Source organism: Dermochelys coriacea, chromosome 13 (genome assembly GCF_009764565.3).
Source record: "Dermochelys coriacea isolate rDerCor1 chromosome 13, rDerCor1.pri.v4, whole genome shotgun sequence".
NCBI classification, from domain to species: domain Eukaryota; kingdom Metazoa; phylum Chordata; order Testudines; family Dermochelyidae; genus Dermochelys; species Dermochelys coriacea.
In genome coordinates, this window is record NC_050080.1 from 10,259,740 (window position 1) to 10,271,342 (window position 11,603).

Below are 11,603 nucleotides of genomic sequence, written 5' to 3' on the forward strand. Positions count from 1 at the left end.
GGTGACAAGAGAGCTGCAGTGTTAGGAAGCCTTTCGTGTGACCAAATTAGTCAAGCCAGGAAACACATACTACCGTGTAACAACAGATTAGCAACAGCTTCATCTCATGCACCCTGGTCCTGCAGTGAGTTCTGTGCAGATGAACCACTGAACCTGTGTAGAGTCCATTGACTGCAGCATGCAGCCACATGGGTCGTCCCAGGTGGAGCTCTTTGAGGAGAGCCTTCAGGTCTGGTCCAGCTCCCACTGAAGTCATTTCTATTAATATCAGTGGGAACTGGATTGGACCCAGAGGTCCAATGAGGTGTTCTCAGATTCAGCATGAGCAGATGAATGGATAATTATTAATGCTCTGAAGGAGGCTTGCAATTTGGGAATCCCTTTGAGGTGTATCTCATACCATTTAATAGATATTTATGAAAAGATGCAAGGCCTGCTCTGCTGGCCTCATCAGTGACTTTCATCATGAAATGCAGAAAGAAGGGCCTCACAGACCACCTAAATTACAGCTGTATGAGCAAAATTATCTTCATCATAGAGGAAGAAGAAAATTATATTAAAATATACTGGCCTATACTTAACATCTGCATGTATGCATACACGCGCACACACCCTGACACCTCCAGCCCCCCATTAATTATTTTACTTTGGGATGTGACCACACGTAAGAGCTGTGAATGCCAGATTTTTTTATTTCTGGCAGTCTGTCTAAAGCTGTTCCATTGAATGCCATTAACTTTTATATTTGCCTCCAATCAGAAATTCATTGGAATGATATACTGGTCAGTGTGCCTTGGAATTCTTAGATGTATTGTCATTTTATCCTTAACTTTTCTTTTATTTCACATCTGTCAGTGCAAACATAAACACACGCAAGATTTCCTTTCTGTTTAATAACAGTGCCATGTTGTACCATTGCTTCCTAAGGGATAGAATCAAAACTTCTCATCTATCTGTCATAGAGTCTATATCACTAACATCAAAGGGAAATTCCCAAGTTGCTGGACCTGTGCTTTGTATAGCACCTGTGAATCAGAGCTTTGTCCAGGATGGCCTGCTCTATAAGGGCCAGGAGGCTTGGGTCTAACTAGCCCTGTTCAATCAGCCTAATTTGTGCCATAATTAGCTGCCTCCCAGCCTAAGGGGCCAGCACTAATTGAGATCAGATAACAGCCTGAACTCCTGAGCCTCATAAAAGGGCAGAGAAGTCAAGTTGATAGAAGAGCTATAGGGTTTCTGTAGAAGTCCCTGAAGCAGGGTCTGCAATATGTAGTTTCTGGGGAATCAGGGCTCTATCCTAGAGCAGAGAGACTTAGATATCCTAGAAGGGGCTGGGAGCTGAGCCTAAAGGGTAAGCTGAAGTGGAGACCAAGCAGGTGGAAGAACCTTCTGTGTTGTTTAGATTCTTATTGCCCCAGAAGAGGACTGAACTCTGAAAGCTCAGCTGAAAGGCTGAGCCATGCAATTCCCCAGGACAGATAGTAAAGACCTGGGGAGGAAAAATTGAGGCATGGTGGGCTAGGCCTGTGACACTTCAACATTGCTATGAAGTTATGAGTCTGCAGCTTAGTGACAGCTGTGAGGGGGAAAAATGTGGTCTGTAAATTTCTGTAACAATTCCATGGTATGTCCTCGTAGAAGTATACTGTATAATTGATGCAGGTTAGCTATTCCTAGGGGAGTGTGCGTGGTTTGCTTCACAAAGCTTAATACTCCCTTTTTTTCCTGTAGGCTCTCTCCTCATAGCTGCCCTGAGGTTTTGCTTTGAGTTTTGGGTTTTAAACAAAGCCATTCATGACTTTTGCATTGAGTGCCACATGGTTTCATGTGGAAGCTATGTCTTTGAATGAGTTTCACTTCCTGCTCTGCTGACCATTCAAACTTGAAACCTCAAAGAAAACTTGGAGAATGCAAATCCACAGGGAGTGAGCCCAAAGGAAAGATTAATTCAATTTTTGTTGGGGTCTTTAATTAGGCCTTCCAGTCCTCCAATCTCTCTCTCCTCCCACTCCCACCCCCTGTCTTGCTGTGCTTCAGTTTATCATTTTGTAAGACTGGTTGTATGATGATACTGAGCTCTTACTTAATCTCAGAGCATTTACATTGGACATCAGCATCTTTGTTATCATTTTACAGTTGGGGAAACTGAGGCACACAGTGAGGAAAAGAGACTTGCCCAAGGTCACCTGGAAGGCCAGGTGCAGAGCTCCTAATCTAGTGCCTTATTTCTTGAACTATGTAGTTATTACTTAAATTATGAGGTGTCATGATGTTTAATGTTATAAAGTGATAAAAGGCATTATAGGTAACTATGCTACTCAATGTATATATTTCTTAGTATATCTTTCAAACACTTAAAATGAATCTATATTAAAACATAACTTTAGTCTCGTGGCTTTTTCTCCATAGTTTGGCCTGGTACGTTTCATGAAACAGAACACATCCACACACACATTCTATATAAATATTTCCTGAGAGCAGGAGGGAGAGCAGACCATGAAAAGTTGAGCCACTCGCACAAGGTTGGTGATGTAATGAGTCTGTTTTGCTAAGCACAGAGATGTCTGAGTGTGCTGACAATACCCACAGGGGTAGGGAAGCATTTTTTTTTTTTAAATCAACAGCAAAATAAGAGATGAGAAGGGCACATCTCTGTAGATTAAGGCTCCAGTCTAGTTGTGTGAACAAGATAAGTTAACAAAGAAAAGTTTTCACAAGCTGAGGTCTGGAGTAACCTGGGAACCCACTTCTGTGGCTGAAGCAAGATAGAAAGACACAGAGAAGGTTGAATTAAAATTAAGTCTTTCTGATAATAAATGATAAACCCATTTCAAAAGACTACAGATATCGAGCAGTTAACTTGCTTGCTCTGTATGGAGTTCAAATATGTTTAAAAGGTTCTGTGTGCTTGTGCAAAGAAAAGAAAATATATCCTTACAGGGCAATTAATATTTAGCTTATTGGGAAATCCCCACCATGAGCTACCTGCAGTCCTGCTGGGACTGGAGAATAGCTTTTCTATACAGATGCTCTGGAAATTTTCAAGTTGATTTTAACTTCAAATAAATGTTGCTGCAGGGGATATAGAGGGTGAGGTAGGAGTAGAAAGCAGAATACAAACTTCTCCTCTGGGGCCCTGATTCATGAGTTCATGCCTATTCAGCAAAGCATGTGCTTAACTTTTGAGTGCATTGCTGAATAAGGATGGACTCATGCATGTGCTTAAATTGGGGCCTCATTTCTGGCTTGGAATATCCTTTCTACGCAGAGGTGGTGGGTTTTAAACACTTGGCTAACAGCAGTTGGGGTAAAACTTTAATTTGTTCAACACTCATTTCCTGTTAAAGCTGACCTTTAGAAAACATGTTTAATTTTGCAAAAGGCTTAAACAGTTCTCCTTTATTAAGAGTGCACCATGACCTTTTTTCCAGCAGATGTTTGCAGGACTAAAATCTTGCAGCTGATCTGTTTGAATGAAAAAACAAACAAAAACACCTAAGTATAGTATTGAATTGTAAGAATTGCTGGTTTACTGCAATACTTAGTTTCAGTTGAGCAAACTACACCCTTATCTAAAGGCACTCCCATGTCTTTGGGTAAAAGACTAAACATACTCTGCCTAAAGTACTTGTAAATCTGTGTCTTTTAAAAAAATATTTGTATTTGTTCCGTTATTTATCATGAAGTCCAATAATATTTGTCAATCCTGCACATTTATCTGAGGAGGTCAGAGCATGCATGTTAACTAAATAAGCCTCATAGCACTTTTGTGCAACATGTATTATTGTGCCCATTTTAGAAGTGGGGTAGTGGGCACAGCATTTAAGTGAATTACTTAAGGCTCAGCTGGAAATAAACTAGTGGTTAAGGAAGGAGATGATGCTATCTTGTCTCATCAAATCAAACAGGCCAAACCAAATCTCTCTCACCCAAAAAACCACCACCAAAATATCACCAGATCAATGCCCTAATCACTTGCAGAGTGTTTATAGGTACCGGGATAACATACTCTTTCATTAGTTAGTCTGCCTTTCTGAGGGATACCCACTAAAAGCACCTCTATCTCAGAACATTTCAACACCTCCTAGCATCTCTGAACCTGCCAAGCCCTCCATTTGAATATAATTCTTGGATTTACTGGGGGTTGTGCTTTCAGGAATGCCACTGCATTTTGATGCTGGTGTGCAGATACTATAGAACACAATGAAAGAGAGAAATCAGCCAATCACACTCCCATTATCACAGGCAAAAGTTAATGTGAGATAAGGTGCCAGCTGAACAGATTCAATTTACCTAAACTAGAGCCTGCATGACTTTGAAAATGTTTGGTTCATAATGCATGGTTATGATATATTTTAAAAATGTGATTCAAGCTTTCTCCACACTGACTAGCTCCAGGATGTGGAATGCTCATTACCCCATAGTAGGACAAATGTTCTTGACTCTGCCCATCTACTATCCATCAGTAGATTTCTACTGCAATCCATCACCATAGTATCCAAGCATCTTCCCTATAAAATTGATTAATCACAGGTCTTTAGTGGACTTCATGAAGTGTCTAGGTCCTTTCCCTTTATGAGCTATATAAAGGTCTGGTCATAGCCCACCTAGAATAGGAAATTCAGTACATCTTCAGGTTTCAAATTATCATGAAGAGATTGCACAGAAAGTGGCACTAAAATGATCCTTTCATCTTAACAGAAATGAGAATAAATGCTTTACTCCCTGCATTGTTTCTAAATCCAACCCTTCACCAGATGGGACTGTCCCTGTCCTGTTTTAATTCACTTTTGCTTTCATTTACTGAGTATGCTTTTGGACTGGTGTAAATTCTATTAAGATTGGGGTGGTGTCTGAAATGGAGGTAAAGCTTTTGGAGATGTATATGCTGCTGAAATCTCTATTGTCGATCCCTAACCCCTTTGCTTTTGTGCATTAGAGAAACTCAATTAGAGACCATAAAATCTGAATAAGAATTTCCATTTCCTTCTCATCTTTCTGACTACAGAGAGTTTGATCACATGCAGGGGACCTTCAGAAGACAGAATTAGGGATGGTATAACAGCTTAGCACAGGATCACCACCATCCTCAATCTACTGGCTTTTGATTTAGCAGCACAAAGATGCTTTATGATAGCATACTCTCACCAACATCTGCTTCACTTTTTTTTTCACTGCCATCTTTAACACCATCCAACTAAACTCTCTCCTTCAAAGGTAGGTGTGTGTGTGTGTGCGCGCATTTCTGCCATGAGGTTTTCCTTTCAGTCCTCTCTGTTCTGCTTTTTCTTGTGCACAAGGACAGTTTGGGATATTACATGGGAAGCAGGGCAGAAATTTAAAGTTAGAAGGAGGCCAAAGGGAGTCCAGATTTTCAATTCTGCACACATGCAATTGCACACAGAGGCATTCATGAGCAATGACGCACCTTATTTGCAAGTACAGTTACCATGGCAGGTCATGGCAAGGATAAGTAACCAAGTTAGATGGTAACTTGCCATTTGTGAGCACAATTACTGCAATTACAGATACCTAATTTTCCTGCATAATTACATGACTGTATGTAACTATATATGTGCCTGGGACCCAGTTCTGAGACAGGCTATGTGCCCATGGTTCCCACGAAGCCAGTGGTAATTGAGGGCACACTCCTACTTTGCAGGATCAAGTCCTAAAGAAAACTTGTGGATTTTTGCATTTGTACACCTTTATTACAAGTAGATACATTCTCAAGAGAAAAATATATATGTAGATATGTAATGTAAACATTTATTATATGTAATTCATCCCCCAATAAAAAATTAGATCACTCTTCCATATTAATTTCAGTAAAATCAGATTGTCTTCCATAAACCTACCCAGCTGTTACTCTTGTTCCTTATAGTTCTGGGACCATTAAATGAAGAAAACTGGTTTTTATCAGTTATGTTTTTGCTATTATGTTTAATAGAAAATATTGAATGGCCTAATATGATGATATACGACTAGTCAATCTGTGAAATGTGCTACAAAGTATTTTTTTGTATTTCAATTTTAGGAACTGTAATAAGAATAAACGCCAACATGGGCCACAATCTTACACTCTTCCTTTGGTATACGGTGAGTCTTTCTCCTTCATAATCCTCTGTTTAAAGTGTAAGTAAGAGTTGCTCTATCTGTCGCGGCACACAATAAGCACAAAAGGATTCAGAAAGTAATAACAAAGATAAATAACTTTGCAATAAAATTTCAGCTCCAGTAATTTCCATTTATATTTTCTCACTGAATCATGTAGTCCCAAGCAATGCACATTTTTTAACGTCTGGGCTGCATCATACGAAGTAATTTCATATCTAATACTTCCAGTGTGCCCAAAATATAACACTACATGCACAATGCACTACAACATATTCAATGAATTATAAAGTTCCCCCAAATAATATCACTTCCTAGGCAATTTCATTGCCTTTCTAAGGCAATCAATCTCAACGTATTATGGGGAATGAATTATCAGTCAACTTTTTGTTTTGTTTTGTTTTTGCCAAAGGAGGTTTCAGATGCATTACTTATGCCACATATTATTGAAGGCTGAATGCTGAATGTTTTTTTTCCTGTGTGAAACCACTGTTGTGGTGGGTTTTTTTTTATTTTTTTTTTTAATCTTCAAAGTTTAGAGCTTGGTTAGCATAGCATTTTGCCAGAGTGCATTACCTGAGGCTGTAGGGAATGTTAACCTACAAACATTGGAAGTGAAAGGAAGTGGAAACTTGAGACAGAGATGGAGGCGGCAGCTGCAGTAACAACAAAAGAATAGGTTTTGGGTATAAAAATGGTTCCTTTGTTTTATCCAAGTGTAATCTCTCTTTCTTCCCTCCCCCACACATATACCCACACACCTACTTTTAAAGATGAGTTGAAATCAAAATGGCATAAGATCTCCTGGGGACAAAGAACTTTAAAAATGGGCGACCAGCTCACTCATGGGTGACTGGGATGCTACTCTACCCTGCGCTGAAGGTGACTGCATAGGGTACAGGTACTGTGCTAAGTCGAGCAGGACAGGACAGGACAGAATCTCAGCCTGTTACCAAATTGCAGAATGTTATCATGGGGTCCATGTATGCTGAATAGCCTCTGTGATGTGCTGCTTATTCTCAACATCACCTTTAAACCCTTTCTGCAGAACTCCTGCTGCCCCAAAGCCCTTTGCAACAATCCTAACCGACCCCAAGTGATAACACTGCACTGTAATTAGCCATTGTTTTCTAATTAGCAGGAAGGTTAACTCACAGTATAAACCCAGAATTCAGAGCTCTTTCTTTATAATTTGTAACTTGCCCCTCTACATGGGGATCCGCTACCTGAAACCCGCATTGGGTCTGAATAAAGTCTGTTTGCGGGAGATTGTTTGTTTCTATAGTTCCTGACATGTAATTCCCCTACTCTGTACTTTTATGAAGAATGAGGTATAAAACATTCATCCTACCTGTTCAGACACATAGGAACACATTGTTCTTAAAATCAACCAGTCAGTTTTCTTCTTCCATGCCCATTAACTCAGGATAATGCAATGGTTTAGGGTGCAATGCTGAAACAGGCACATTTACCTCTTATAACACACTGGGGCTGGAATACAGATCACTCCCTAATTTGTAGTCTGTGAAAGATGTTGAACTGAAAGCATTAGAAACTGGAGTCCAATGCCCCTTGCTGGTAACACATTTCATCGTTGACCCAAAGGGCAAGCCATTAGCAATAAGAGTTTCAAAGTTTATTCAGCTCTCAGATTCATAGCAAAGACTTCCTAGGAGAGTGGTAACGATGGTAGTGATTCTTTGTCACAGGGACACCTGGGAATAGGGACCCTGCAGGATCTGGTTTGAGAAAAGGGCCATAAAATCTATCCTGCAGTTTGATTCTCAAGGGTTGGTAAAAAAAAAAAACAAAAAAAAACAAGCTCCTGGAGGTTTGAGTTTGACCATCTGTCAAGAAATCCTCTTTTCTACCTGTTTGGAAGGGTCGGTATGCTTACTTGGGGGGGAGAGGAGTGAGGAAAATAGGTTTGGGGGATGGAGATTCCAACCTGGAGGAAAAAAGAGGGTCAGTAGGGTGAACACCCTGCCTGCCCCTGTTCTCTGCACATTCACATGCATAGATTGAGGGTTATGAGTGCATCAAACCTTGAACCCTAGACACAAAGCTAGTTGATTAAAAGCTTATTTCATGCAGTTCTGTGCGGATTGAAACTATCAACTTGTTTCAAATAGGCCACAAAACAAACAATTTTGTCTTCCCCTTACTCTCTCTAGCAGCCAGGGCTCTAATTCTTGGGTATTAATCACTTACACTTGATTTCATCCTATCCCATACCTTCCTCCTTTTCCCTACCTCTCCCTGTTATTGTATGATCTTTTTTGGAAAGAGGTGGAGTTTATACCAAATTATGAAAACCAACAAGTTGACCAGTAACTGATGGTGAACACTGGCCTGCACTAATCTCAAACTAAAAAGTAGAGGTGCAAATCATTGTGTCCCATAGAACCAGCCCATGCCTCCTCCAGCCAACTCACACATGCTTATAAATAGGCCTGGAGAGTTTAGTTCTTGGTTTCAGATTCTTTTCCTGAACTGAATTCTCATTAATTGAAGGCTAGAAATAAATGAGGAGGAGAAGAAAGCTCTCACACAGAGGCTTCTACAGTAGCACAAGCTGTCAGGAAACAGTTTTTTCTTTAATAAAAAGGATTTTCTCAGCAGGGCAATATAATCTTTGGCTGGTTACAGTGGGTTTACAGATCATTGAGACAGAAGCATCCTGTGAGTGTGAGGTTCTTCCTGGTACTTACCTACATGCTGTCATCTTATTCTTCCTTAGAGAAAAATGTAAATGTGTACTGCATTTTTTTAAATATGCCATTAATTACCGAACATTGCCTCTGTGCACATGATTGGAGAGTTCCAAAAGCACCCCTAATGTAAGGGCAATGGGGAAATCATGTGATGTTTTGTTTTGTTTTTTTTAGTGAGTAACTTGCTGTCACTACTGGAATCAGCTTGTGAAGCAGATGTTAATTCTCTACACAGTGGAAAGCCTCAGCCTTGGAAAGTGACAAAGTTAGTAAAAGTAGTCGTCCTAGCTCGCTGCTTTCTTAAGGTTTGCAGGTTCTCTCATAGGCCCACTTTATTGTGCAGTTGGAAATATAGCCTTGCAACCATAGAGCCAAATTGCACACAGTGCTGAAGATGTAACTTTTATCATAACACTGATGACCATTTGGTGGTGCATTAATATATACAACAATCAGAAAATGGTATTCAGAAATCCACTTTAGCAGATAAAATCAGCACACCCTTCTAGCAAGGATTATACTACAGTTTTTATATTTTAACAGCTCCCAGAAATGCTTTCCTGAGCTTTTATGAGTGAACTTTCTCTGCACTGATTTCCAAATTCACAGCATGCATTAGCCTCAGCACATAACACAGTAAGATTACACAGCTGAGTTTTTCCCATTTGTTGCCAGAGGAAATTCTGTATTAGTTTTAACATGAACACATTTCTTTCATCTGGCATATTCTTGTTGTCAGTTTCAAAAAAATGGAATATACCCAAGTGGTTTTAGATCTCCTGCTTTACATAGTGCTCCATCGAGCTGGTCATCCCTAGCAGTGCAGTATGCTATTTAAATGTATCCTGCCTTTTCCCCTCTTCTTTTAAAAACTATCTGGTGCCCCGAAAATGCATTGTCAATAGTAGGGATTTTGTGCTTCGGAAAACAATTCAGAGGCAATGTGAAAGGATATGTCATTCTGGCTTGTGCATAGTGCTCCGTTCAGTGTAGAGCAGTCTCCCCTGCCTCCTAGCAGAATGGATGTATGGCAGCTGCCATTTTGTTTTTTCTGTTCAGATGCAGATGTTAGTGAGTCGCTTTGTTTCCTTTGGCTACATGTGCATATGTATAATATGGGTGTGATGATATATAATCAGACTCTATATATTTGTTCTTTCTTTCTATCTCTTTTTTTTCTTTAGTCAGATATTAAAGTCACTGATAGAAAAATATGTTTTGCTCCATGCCTGGGCAAACCACAACTAATCATTCAACAGGCTCAGAATGAAGCCAACTCACTAAATTCTAAGTGGTGCTGGGAAACTTTGAGAATGAGGTTCCGGCTCTGAAATAACTGTATAACTTTATTATGCCCACAGAGTGCATTGTGCTTTGCAAGTGCATTGTGTGCTATGTGTTTGTATTTATGAGACCAGATAATTCCAATCACTTAAATGTCTAGAAACCTGTGCCAATGTTTCCAAAAAAAAGATAGGCATATTTGCACATCTAATGTTTGTATAAAATTATGGTACACACACAAATGACCACTAAAACATGGATTCTCTAATATGGATGAACATTTATGATTCTGCATGCAAAACAGTCATGTAAATATGCATATATTTTTATGAAATTGATCGCTTGAACACAGGGAAGGAATACTAAAACAATATGCTCATTGACTAAGGTACGGTAAAAGAAGTTTTAATTTGATGCTGTGAATTTATTTTGTTTGTATGGGACCAGGTTGTGAAGTATTATACTCAACTCCATGGCATTTTGGTTTGTCAGTCTCTCTGTAATGTTTGAAAACCTCATCTGAACAATTCCAAAATTTCAGGGAATGTTCTATTTGTCAGAGGCTAGTGGGGGAAATCATAAAACCGAAATGGGGGATATGCGGAATTTCTGTGTGCTGATTACCACAGCCGCTTCTCTGCAATTATCAGTAGATCAAACAACTGGTTGATGGCATCCATTAATGCCTTGCAGCATAATAATACCCATTACATCTCTGCCCATCCTCCCAAGAGAGTTTAACATGTTGAAACTCTGAATCAAGAATAAAGGAGGTGGGGGCACACAGCCCATGGCATGGGCAGAGAATGGGGGATCCTGCATGGGAGCAGTTGAGCCTCTGGTATAGAGGTAAGAGGGAAATCAGTCATGGGGGGAATTTGGGATTCTGCAATGGGTGGATGGGGGATGGGAGTGCACACAGTCCCCTTAGTGGGGGAAGTTGGGGGGAGGGGAGGAATAGGGGCACACAAAGAGCCCCTACCATGGAGGAGAGAATGGGGGATCTTGGAATGGGGTAGGCACAGAGAAGCCCAGGTGTGAGGCGGAGATTGATGAACCCTGGATGGGAAAGAGGGGGAACACAGAGCCACTGGCATAAAGGGGAATGGGGAACCCTGGCATCTGGGAGAGGTGGGTAGGGGGTCACAGACCTCTGGCCATTGGGGGGGAAGAGGGGAATAGGGACACTCAGAGCCCCAAGTATAGCAGGGAGGTAAGAATGGGAGATGAATAGGAGGCACACACTGGTGCTGGCATGGGAGGGAATTGGGAACCCTGGTATATGGCGGAAGGGGAATTTGGTGCCCCAGACATGAAGTAGGGGGTGGAGGGAAGTTGCAGGTTGTCCCTGAAAGGGAGAGGGATAAGTGTGTGGCACACAGTGAGCTGAGGGGAAGGGATGGAGGTATGCAGTGAGCTTTGTCTGCAGAAGCTACCAAGTCTATGACCCCTTAGAATGCGGTTTTCCAAACTGTGACTCCTGTAACATAG

General features: G+C 40.6%; 1 long non-coding RNA gene across 1 annotated transcript; it reads left to right on the forward strand.

Moving 5' to 3' along the window:
- Nucleotides 1–1,219: 1,219 nt before the first annotated feature.
- Nucleotides 1,220–10,691, forward strand: LOC119842249. The gene is made up of 5 exons (XR_005288693.2): nt 1,220–1,351; nt 2,410–2,522; nt 5,009–5,217; nt 6,038–6,099; nt 9,003–10,691. It is a non-coding gene; the product is annotated as an uncharacterized LOC119842249 (long non-coding RNA).
- Nucleotides 10,692–11,603: the final 912 nt, after the last annotated feature.